The following is a 13,314-nucleotide window of genomic DNA, read 5'->3' on the forward strand; positions in this document are numbered from 1 at the left end:
GTATCAAGTAAAAAATGTATCTCTAGATTTGTAGCTCTTCTCTCTCTTTCTCTCACTGTTGCGCCTCATCTCTCTCCCTCTATTCCCCTCTCTCTCTCTATCTCCCCATCTCTCTCTTCTCTCTCTCTCTCTCTCTCTCTCTCTCTTACCATAATATCAAATAAAAAATGCAAGCAAAAATTCATATCTTTCTACCTCTCCTCTTTCACTTTTTCTCTCACTCTCGCACCTCATCTCTCTCTACTTGTATTCACATCTCTCTCTCTCTCTCTCTCTCTTAGACACACACACACACACACACACCAAAGTATCAAATAAAAAATGCATATCTTACTTTCTTGCTCTCCTCTCTCTCTAACTCTCCCTCTATCCATCTCTCTTTCTCTCTCTCTCTCTGTCTCTCTCTCTCTATCACTCACTCACACGCACACAATAGCATCAAATAAAAAATGCAAATCTCAATTTCTAGCTCTCCTCTCTATCTCTCTCTATCTCACTGTCACACACACACACACACCCAAACATATGCACGTGCACGGGCACATGCACGCATACACACACTCACACCTCATAGTATGAAATAAAAAAATACATATCTCACTTTCTAGCTCTCCTATCTCTCTCTCTCTCTCTCTCGCTCTTTTTATGATTATCTCACCTCCTCTTTCTCCCTCTATTCACCTCTTTCTCTCTCTAGCCCTCTCTCCCTCTCTCTTCTCTCTCACAATACTATCAAATAAAACATACATATCCCATTTTCTAGCTCTCCTCTCTCTCCCTCTCTCCTCTCTCTCTCTCTCTCTCACTCACCCACACACAACATAGATCAAATAAAAAAAATGAATATCTCACTTTCTAGCTCTATTCTCTCTCCCTCTATTCACCTTTCTCTCTCTCACTCACTCTCTCTCCTCTCTCTCTTTCTCTCCCTCTCTCTCAATCTTTCTCACACACACGCACACACACAATAGGATCAAATAAAAATGCATATCTCAGTTTCTGGCTATTTTCTTTCTCCCTCACTCATTCTCTCTCACTGTCTAACCTCATCTCTCTCCCTTTATTCCTCTCTCTCTCTCTCTCTCACCATAACATTAAATAAAAAAATGCATATCTCTCTCTCTCTCTCTCTCTCTCTCTCTCTCTCTTTCTCACTTTCGTTCTCTCACACACTCTCTCGTTCTTTCTCTCTCTCTCTATTATTAAATAAAAATTATTATCTCACTTTCTTGATCTCCTCTCTCTCACACTTTCTCTCAGTCCCACCTCATCTTTCTCTCTCTATTCACCTCTATCTCCTCTATCTCTCTCTCCTTCTGTCTCTCTCTCCTCTCTCTCTCTCTCCTTCTCTCTATTTCTCTCTCTTCTCTTTATCTCCTTATCTCTCTCTCTCTCTCATTCTCTCTCTCCCTCTCTCCCTCTCTCCTTTTCTCTCTCTATCTCACTCACACACTCTCTCTCATTCTCTCTCTCCCTCCCTCTCTCTCTCTCTCTCACCATAGTATTAAGTGAGAAAAATGCATATTTCTCTTTCTAGCTCTCCTCTCTCTATCTCACTCTTTTTCTCACTATCTCACCTAATCTCTTTCCCTCTATTCCTCTCTCTCTCTCTCTCTCTCACACACACACACACACACACACTCTCTCTCTCTCTCTGTCTCTCTCTCTCTATCTCTCTCTATCTCACACACAGCCATAGTATAAAATAAAAACATGCTTATCTCACTTTCTAGCTCTCCTCTCTCTCTCACTCCTCTCACTATCTCACCCCATCTCTCTTGCTCTATCTCTCTCTCTCTCACTATAGAATGAAATAAAAAAAATGTATACCTCTCTCTCTCTCCCCCCTCTCTCTCTCCCTCCCTCCCTCCGTCTCTCTCTCCTTCTCCCTCTTTCTCTCATTGTCTCATCTCATCTTCGACCCTCCATTCCTCGATCTCACTCTCTACCTCACTTTTTTCTCTCTCTCTCTATCTCTCTCTCTCTCTCTCTCTCTCTTTCCTCTCTCTCTCTTTCCTCTCTCTATATCTCTCTCTTTCTCTTTCTCTCTCTCCTTTTCTTTATCTAACAATCACTGACCTATTATTAAATAAAAAATGCATATTTCACTTTCTAGCTCTCCTCTATCTCTCTCTTTCTCACACTCTCTCACCTCATCATTCTCCCTTTATTCACCTCTCTTTCTCTTCTCTCCTCTCTCACACACACACTCTCTCTCTTCATCTCTCTCTTCTCTCTTTCCTTTTCTCTCTCTCTCCTTCTCTCTCTCTCTCTCTTTATCTATCTCTCACCATAGTATTAAATAAAAAAAATGCATATCTCGCTTTCCACCTCTCCTCTCTCTTTTCTCCCACTATCACACCTCATCTCTCTCACTCTCTTCTCTCTCTTCTTGTATTCACATCTCTCTCTCTCTCTCACACACACACACACAATACCATCAAATAAAAAATGCGTATCTTACTTTCTTGCTCTCCCCTCTTTCTAACTCTCCCTCTATCCATCTTTCTCTCTCTTTCTCTCTCTCTCTCTCACACACACACACACACAAGTATCAAATAAAAAAATGCATATCTCACATTATAGCTCTCCTCTCTCTCTCTCTCTATCTCTATCTCTTTGTCACACACATACACACCGACACAAGCGTGCTTGCGTGCACGCACGCACACATGCATGCACGCACAAACTTCCCATAGTATCAAATAAAAAATAAGTATCACACCTTCTAGCTCTCCTATCTCTCTCTCTTTCTCTTTTTCTGATTGTCTCACCTCATCTTTCTCCCTTTATTCACCTCTCTCTCTCTCTCTCTCTCTCTCTCTCTCTCTCCCTCTCTCCCTCTCTCACCATACTATCAAATAAAAAAATTCATATCTCACTTTCTAGCTCTCCTCTCTCCCTCTCTCTCTCTCACACTCACTCATACACACAACAGAATCAAATAAAAAAGTGAATATCTCACTTTCTAGCTCTCTTCTCTCTCCCTCTATTCACCTCTCTCTCTCTCTCTCACTCACTCTCTCCTCTCACTCTCTCTATCTCTTTCTTTCTCTCTCTCTCTCTATCTTTCTCTCTCACACACACAACACACACCATAATATCAAATAAAAAATGCATATCTCAATTTCTAGCTCTTTTCTCTCTCTCTCTCTCTCACTCATTCTCTCACTGTCTCATCTCATCTCTCCCTCTTTTCCTCTCTATCTCTCTCTCCCACCTCTCTCTTTCCCTCTGTTTATCTATCTTCTCTCTCTCTCTCTCACTCACACCGTAGCATTAAATAAAAAATTCATTTATCTCTCTTTCTCTCTCTCCCCTTCTCTAGCTCACACACTCTCTCTTTCTTTCTCCCTCTCTCCCTCTCTCTCCCTCCCTCTCTCTCTCTCTCTCTCTCAAACACACAGTTAGTATTAAATAAAAAATTGTTATATCACTTTGAGCTCTCCTCTCTCTCTCTCTCTCTCTCTCACACACACTTTCTCTCACTATCTCACCTCATCTTTATCCCTCTATTCACCTCTATCTCATCTCTCTCTCCCCTCTCTCTCTCTCCTTCTCTCTCTCTCCCCTCTCTCTCTCTTTCTCTCTCTCTCCTTCTCTCTCTCTCTCTCTCTCTCTCCTTCTCTCCTCTCTCTATTTCACTTTCTATCTCTCTCTCTCTCTCTCACTTGCTTTGTCATTCTCTCTCTCCCTCCCTCTCTCTCTCACCATAATATTAAGTAAAAAAATGCATATCTCCCTTTTCTAGCTCTCCTCTCTCTCTCTCACTCTCACTTTCTCTCACTATCTCACCTAATCTCTCTCCCTCTATTCTTCTCTTTCTCTCTCTCTCTCTTACACACACATACTTTCACTCTCTCACACGCACATGCCATAGTATAAAATAAAAACATACTTATCTCACTTTCTAGCTCTCCTCTCTCTCACTCCTTTTGTTGTCTCACCCCATCTCTCTCCCTCTATTCATATATCTTTATCCCTCTCTCTCTCACCATAGTATCAAATAAAAAAATGTATACCTCACTCTCACTCTCACTCTCTCTTTCTCTCCCTCTCTCTCTCTCACTTACGCACAAACACACCATAATATAAAATAAAAAATGCATATCTCACTTTCTCGCTCTTCTGTCTCCTTCTCACTCTTTCTCTCACTGTCTCACCTCATCTCTATCCCTCTATTCCTCTCTCTCTATATCACCTCTCTCTCTCTCTCTCTCTCTCTCTCTCTCTCTCTCTCTCTCCCTCTCTCTCTCTCTCTCTCTCTCACACACACACACACACACACACACACACACACCTAATAATAAATAAAAAGTGCTTATCTCATATTCTAGCTCTCCTCTATCTCTCTCTTTCTCATGCTATCTCACCTCATCATTCTCCCTCTATTGACCTCTCTTTCTCTTCTCTCTCTCTCTCTTTCTCTCTCTCCTTCTCTCTATCTCTTTTCTCAATATCTCTCTTTCTCTCTCCTCTCTCTCTATCTCACTTTCTAGCTCTCTTTCTTCTCTCTCTCTCTCTCACCATATTATTAAATAAAAAAAGCATATCTCACTTTCTATCTCTCCTCTCTCTCTCACTCTTTCTCACTATCCCAGCTAATCTCTCTCCATTTATTCACGTCTCTCTCTCTCTCTCCCCTCTATTCACCTCATAAACACAAAAATACAAACAAACAAACACACACACACACACACTGTAATATCAAATAAAAAACGCATATCTCACTTTCTAGCTCTCCTCTCTCTTTCTCACTCCTCTCACTGTCTTACCTCATCTCTCTCTCCATTCCTCTCTCTCTCTCTATGAAATAAAAAATACATATATCACTTTCTAGCTCTCTCTCTCTCTCTCTCTCTCTCTCTCTCTTGCACATACACCATAGTATCAAATAAAAATTACATATCTCACTTTCTAGCTCTCCTCTCTCTCTCACTGTTTCTCTCATTTTCTCACCTCATCTCTCTCCCTCTATTCACCTCTCTCTCTATCATAGTATAAAAAAATGCATAACTCACTTTCTAGCTCTCCTCTCTCTCTCTCTCTCTCTCTCTCTCACTCACTCCCCCACACACCATAGTATCAAATAAAAAAATGCATATTTCATTTTATAGCTCCCCTCTCGCTTTCTCGTATTTTCTCTCTTAATCTCTCCGCTTCTATTCACCTATCTCTCGCTCTCACTCCATAGTATCAAATAAAAAAATGCATCTCTCTCTCTATCTCTCTCTCTCTCTCTCACACACACACACACACACTATAGTATCAAATAAAAAATGCATATCTCACTTTCTAGCTCTCCTCTTTCTCTCTCACTGTACACATATTGTATATATATATATTATTTATATTTATACAATTATAATTATAATAATCATATATTAATAATCCCTTTCTTCACCCATAGTTTTAGTTAAGAAAATTGAATATAAGGCAGGAGTTTATAAGACTGGAATTTCAATCCTATGAAGGAATAAGGTTTGCATATATGGTTGAGACCAAATAATTGCGCCAGAGGCCAAGAAGACTACCAGTGCCATTCACAATTTGTGCAATCTTGCTTGTGTGAGGTAAAGCAGATGGGAGATTGGAGGTAGCTTGTCATGTGTAAGGGTCTGTAAGATAGGAGAAATTATTCGGAGTGGAATCCAGATGTTGCTCTGCGTTTGAATGTCAATAAAATTGTGACTCACCGATGTGGATTACTTAGTGGAATTCCGACATGGCTTCAACACGTAAATGCCGACCATCGTCATCTAAGATTTGAATACAGTTCAAATTAGGGTTGTCACTTTTATTTGATATTTCAGCCGCGAAGCTTCGCATTATATAAGATTTAGCAAAAATTTCCGGGCAAGCTGAGGAAGTAAGAAAGAATAGAAAAAATGCTGATGGAAATATAGATTGATATGGGGGAGGACATTTCTTTTTACTAACATACGATATTCTTAGATGGCAGCCGAAAACAAGTATGAAGACGTCGAAGAAGCAGAACATTTAAAAGAAGTGCAACCAGAGCAAAAGATAAATTTAGAAAATGTAAGCTTCAATTTATCGACAAAGTTCAAATCCGTCTAAGTTTTCTTTAAAACAAGCATATTGCCAACATTTCTTTACAACAGGTTTTGTATGTGTAATTACTAAGTTCTTTGTGCCTAGCAGACTTTGTGCTTAATTTGTGCGTACTTACTACGTACTTACTACATATTCTATGCATATTTACTGCATAGTTTGTGCATATCGAATGAGTATTTTGTACGTATGTTGTGCGTATTTTGTATGCCAAAATGGTACCAATCACTCTCTACATATTTTTTATGTTTACATGATGGTGAGTGCTTGATACAATTCTGGCATACAAAATAAAATCATGAGGTGGCGGCAATGAAGTAGGTACTTCAAACTCAGATAACTCAAACTGGCAAACTGCATTCCATAATAGGTAAGTGGAAATGTAAATTGTGAACTAGCTTTTATAGAGACGATGGTCGAGATAGAAATAAAATTGGTCAAACTAATAATAAATGAACCATTAAAACAATATAGAATTAATAGTTGTGATACATGTATACTAACATAATGAAAGCAATAAAAGCGGTCAAACAAGAAATAAAGTATTGAAATGCAATGAAAAATGGTGAAAGAGCATTGAAAATACCAAATTCATAATTTGTGTGTACTTAGTGCGTATGTTGTGTAATAGTTCTTAATTTTTTTGTATTTTGTGCATATATATGTATATCTTATACATATTTTGTGCGTATGTGTTGGGTGAATTGTGCATATCTACTGCGTGCTTACTGCATATGTTGTGCATAAATACTGTGTATTTTATGCATATTTACTGCATATATGCTGTGCAATGATAGTTCAGTAAAAGTAGTGACAAAGAAATGAAAGTGCAGTTAAAACAAATATCGAGTGCCTCTCGCATTGTTGTCACTATATTATAAGCCAAAAATGTACCAACCACTCTATACATGATTCTAATGTTTAGATGATGGCAAGAGTGCTTGACACCATTTTGGCATACAAAATAAACTCATAATAGTACAAGTGGATTGACGGTAATGCAAAAAAAGCACTCAGTATTTGCTAAATTTGAGTACATGTACTGGAGGGAATGAAGTAGGTACCATAATAAATAAAAATTTAAATTGCGAACTAACTTATATAGAGACGATGGTTGAGCTAGAAATAAAATTGGTCAAATCAATAATAAATGAAACATTAATACAATATATAATCAAATAATACTGATATAGGTATACCAACATAATGAATGCAATAAAAGTGGTCAAACAAGAAATAAAGTATTCAGATGCGGTGAAAAGTGGTGAGAGCGCATTGAAAGTATCAAATGCATAATTTGTGCATATTTATTGCGTATTTTGTGCGTATTAACTACGTATTTTGTGCTTATTTTCTAAGTAATTTGTGTTTTTTTTCTCTTCCTAGTTATTGCTTATTTACTAATTATATTTTTTCTTATTTACTTCTTATTTATGAGGATGTTTATGAGAATGAGAAAGCGGCATACGAGGCTTACTGTATTCATGCCCATAATATAGATTTTAGTGTTCGTAATGATCATCAAAGTTACTAACCAAATTCTAAAAAAATAAATAGTAGTGTAATTTCACAAGAATGCTTGAATCCTTTACAGAGGAATTCATAATCGGCGCACCCTCTAGTCATCATTCATCTCAGCAGTGTAATTTCACAGTAATGACTGAATGCTTTACATATATATATATATACATTATGATGATTCTCATTATTTTGTGCCAAATTTATGATTATGTTTAGCATATTTTGAGCAAAAATTATGTGTAATATATACATACATTGTGTGTATGAAGAATGTACCCGCTGCGTATGTTCTGCGTATCATATGCATATGTTCTACGCATGTTATGTGTAATATATGCGTATGTTGTGTGTACTAAATGCATATATTGTGCTGCTACACTTTAACAAATTTTTTTTTTTAAAACAACAATGAATTCTATGGCATAAAACCTAAAAATTAAAAACTAAACATAAAAATATTCTTTAACAATAAAATTAAAATAATCTTAAAACAAAAAATTATCAATCTTAATTAACAAAAATTATCCCAATAATTAATCCTAATTAATCAAAATGAATGTGTATGTTGTGCGTATCTTATACATATGTGATGCTTAATTTTGAATAATTTAAAAAATTTATTAAAAAGGTCCATGCTTTCATACAAAATTATCCATTTGCTTATATAAAGTGCAAACATTAAACAAAATAAAAAAACATTGATCTTATTCTTTTTTACCCAAACTTAAATGCTAGTCACCAAGAATCCTAATCCCTTTGAACATATTCCTATACTTTAACACTAAAAACCAAAAAACAACAATGAATAATATGGAATAAATCATAAAAAAAAAAACTAAATAATAAAAATATATTCTTCAATATTAAAATTCAAATAACCTTCAAACATAAAATTATCAACCTTAATTAATAAAAATGATCCCATTAATTAATCCTATTTAATCAAAATTAATGTATACGTTGTGCGTAATTTGTGTGTATTTAATGCATAATTTTGAATAATTTAAAAAAATCATTAAAAAGATTCATGCTTTCATACAAAATTATCCATTTGTTTACACAAAGTGCAAACATAAAACAAAATAAAAAAAACACTGATCTTATTCATTTCAAGTTAATATTAAATACTAATAATCAAGAATCCTAATCCCTTTGAACATATTCCTATACTTTAACAATAAAAACTAAAAAACAACAATGAATACTATGACATAAATCCTAAAAATAAAAAAACTAAATACAAAAAACATATTCTTCAACAATAAAATTCAAATAAACTTAAAACATAAAATTATCAACCTTAATTAACAAAAATGATCCCAATAATTAATCCTAATTAATCAAAATAAATGCGTATGTTGTGCGTATCTTGTGCATATGGGATGCATAATTTTGAATAATAATAAAAAAAATCATTAAAAAGGTCCATGCTTTCATACAAAATTATCCATTTGTTTATATAAAGTGCAAACATAAAATAAAATAAAATAAAAAACATTAATCTTATTCTTTTTTACTCAACCTTAAATACTAGCACAAGAATCCTAATCCCTTTGAACATATTCTCATACTTTAACACTAAAAACTAAAAAATGACAATGAATACTATGGCATAAGTCCTGAAATTAAAAAACTAAATACAAAAAATATATTCTTCAATAATAAAATTCAAATAACCTTAAAACATAATATTATCAACCTTAATTAACAAAAATGACCCCATTAATTAATCCTAATTAATCAAATTGAATGCGTAATTTGTGCGTAATTAATGCATAATTTTGAATAGTTTAAAAAAATTATTAAAAAGATCCATGCTTTCATACAAACTTATTCATTTATTTATATAAAGTGCAAACATAAAATAAAATAAAAAATACTAATCTTAATCATTTTTACTCAACCTTAAATACTAGTCAGAATATATTCATATACTTTAACAATAAAAACTAAAAAAAATAATGAATACTATGACATAAATTCTAAATATAAAAAATTAAATATAAAAAATATATTCTTCAACAATAAAATTCAAATAACCTTAAAACATAAAATTATCAACCTTAATTAACAAAAAATGATTTCATTAATTAATCCTAATTAATCAAAATGAATGTTTATGTTGTGTGTAATTTATGTGTATCTTGTGTGTATTTAATGCATAATTTTGAATAATTAAAAAAATCATTAAAAAGATCCATGCTTTCATATAAAATTATTCATTTGTTTACATAAAGTAAAAACAAAAAACAAAATAAAAAAATCTTAATCTTATTTCTTTTTACTCAACCTTACATACTAGTCACAGAGAATCCTAATCTCTTTAAACATATTCTTATACTTTAACACTAAAAACTAAAAAACAACAATGAATACTTTGGCATAAATCCTAAAAATAAAAAACTAAATAAAAAAAAACATATTCATCAGTAACAAAATTCAAATAATCTTAAAACATAAAATTATCAACCTTAATTAACAAAAATGATCCAATTAATTAATCCTAATTAATCAAAATGATTACGTATGTTGTGCGTATGTTGTGCTTACGTTGTGCGTAATTAATGCATATCTTGTGCGTATGTGATGCGTAATTTTGAATAATTTAAAAAATATCATTAAAAAGGTTCATCCTTTCATACAAAATTATCCATTTGTTTATATAAAGTGCAAACATAAAACAAAATAAAAAATATTAATCTTATTCCTTTTTACTCAACCTTAAATATTAGTCACCGAGAATCCTAATCCCTTTGAACATATTCATATAGTTTAATACTAAAAACTAAAAAACAATAATGAATACTATGGCATAAATCCTAAAAATTTAAAAATAAATACAAAAAAAATATTCATCAACAATAAAATTCAAATAACATTAAAACATAAAATTATCAACCTTAATTAACAAAAATGATCCCATTAATTAATCTTAATTAATCAAAATGAATGCATTTGTTGTGTGTAATTTGTATCTTGTGCGTATGCAATGCATAATTTTGAATAATTAAAAAAAAAATCATTAAAAGGTCCATGCTTTCATACATAATTATCTATTTGTTTACATAAAATGCAAACATAAAACAAAATAAAAAAAATATTGATCTTATTCCTTTTTACTCAACTGTAAATACTAGTCACCAAGAATCCTAATCCCTTTGTCCTATAACACTAAAAACTAAAAAATAACAATGAATACTATGACATAAACCCTAAAAATAAAAAACTACATACAAAAAATATATTCTTCAACAATAAAATTCAAATAACCTTAAAACATAAAATTATAAACATTAATTAACAAAAATGATCACATTAATTAATCCTAATTAATCAAAATGAATGTGTATGTTGTATGTATGTTGTGTATCTTGTGCGTATTTAATGCGTATCATATGCGTATTTAATGCGCAATTTTTATAATTTAAAAATATAATTAAAAAAGTTCAAGCTTTGATTTCTATGGTTTGTTATATTAAGTAAAAATGTGGGGGCCCTGGCATGTGTAATAATTTTTTTTAGCTATTGACTGATAGGTGGAAGATATGCTTGGGGTTGTCATTGGTTGAAGTTTTATGAGCTTTTATTGACCACTTTTATTATTTTCTCTATTTCAATATCTATATAAGGCGGGACACGTGTAAAGGTTGGATTAGGGTTCTCAAGATTATGCAAACAAAGATAATGCATCCTTAAAAAAAGAAAAGATTTTTAACTTCAGAACTAAATATGAAGCTTTTGTTAGTTTTTCATTCTTACGATTTCACAATCTACTTAGTCCTCATCGTTAAAAGAATCACAAACTAATAACAACCTTAGACTTAATTCTGATGTAAAAAATCTTTTTTTTTTCTATGGCTGTATTACTTATGTTTGCATAATCATGACTCTGCAAAAAAGCAAGGCATCTTGACCCCTTCCTGAAAATTTTTTTGATTGCCATTTTTCCATTGAATCTACATAGGCTCTCTTTGAAATTGTTTTAAAAGGGAATATTTTTTATATAAATATTTTTTTTAATATAAATTTTTATGTAACTTTTTATCATTTATTAAAATCTCTTATTCACAAAATTCTCTATGTACGAAATGCATATTCTCTATGTAAGGTATGCATTTTGTGCATACGGTATGCTTATTCTCTGCATATGGTATGTGTATTCTATGTGTAAAGTATGGATATTTAATTTAGTACAGAAAATAAACTTCAGATTGATAAAAAAATATGCAGAAAAAATAAATTTAAACTATATACACTAATGTACACTAATATCAAACATTTTGAGGAAAACTATGAACAAATATTTATCAAATTTTGCTTTTTGATATTAAAAAATATTCATGCACAAATTTTTCCTTTTGATATTAAAAAATATTCATGCGCAAATTTTGCCCTATACTTTGACATTTCTTCATATAATTGGTATGAATTGACATATCGGTTACTGTAGAAATTTTCCATTTTCTGATATCACAATCAAAAGCTAGTTGCGTGTCAATAAATAGGCTTCTAATCTGAAAAATAAAGAGTAAAAATTAGTTATTAAAATTTTAAAAAATTTAGCAGATGATCTCACACACTTACGATTTTTTGAATAACATATTTATGCGAGCGGTTAGGCAAAGAATCATAAAATTGCCACTTATGTTCATTTAGCAATCCAACTAGAAAGGCCCAGTGTAAGGACTAAATGATTGGTTGAAGTAAAATGTTGCATGATTTAACAACAACATCAGTTATATGATCCATATATAAATTGGATAATTTCTCCCTTCCTTTATAATTATGCAATACGTAAATATAAGAAATGTAAAATAAAACAGTTACAAAGACTATAACTGGTGTTAAAACCAAATACTAATACAATACACAAACGAGATGTATAGCAAGTTATGATACTTGTTAGACATAAATTTACACTTCTCACTTAACAAAAGTGTGAAGACAACTACATGATCAATGCCTAAATATTGATTTGGTTAATAATTCATTAATGTTAGATCTAGAAATAACAATATTCCCACATTGAAAAATAATTTCGCCCCTACAAAAAAATAAACATAATAAAAGCATAAATTAAGAAGTAATCATGACAAAATACTTAAAAAGTAATTAAAAATAAAATACGCACAATATATGCAACATACGCACAACATACACACATAATACAGACAACATACGCAACATACGTGTTAAGATAGTTGCTATTTGCATGCATTACATTTTTGGCAACTTATAAAGTTTTGATGATTTCAAACATTATTGTTCAAATGTGTACTTATCTCCTAACAATTTTGGAAGAATTGTATTTGCTCTTGTGTATACTAACATTTCAGGGAAAGAACTCCAGACTACAAGGCTTCAAATTAAAATCAGCATGAGATACCTTGAAATTTTTGAAGCTTGCACTTTGCTTAGAAATCAAATTGAAAGGGAGTGATTGTAACTTGAGTGAATAAAAACATGCACACACAAATAAGGAGATCATATTAAATTTGTATTGATCATACAGGACGATTTTCGTTCGTACTGGACGATCAGACAGTTATCTCCTATAGAGCATATGGAACGAATAGGAACTTGCTCGAAAAATTTTCTAAGTCCTATTCGTCCAGGACGAAAATAAATTATTGTACAGTACGATTGGCTCACTGGAAAATTTTCGTTCAGACGAAATTAATTATCGTACAGTACGATTGGCTCTCTGGAAAATTTTCG

This window comes from Dendrobium catenatum, unplaced genomic scaffold, assembly GCF_001605985.2.
Source record: "Dendrobium catenatum unplaced genomic scaffold, ASM160598v2 fragScaff_scaffold_718, whole genome shotgun sequence".
Taxonomy (NCBI): domain Eukaryota; kingdom Viridiplantae; phylum Streptophyta; class Magnoliopsida; order Asparagales; family Orchidaceae; genus Dendrobium; species Dendrobium catenatum.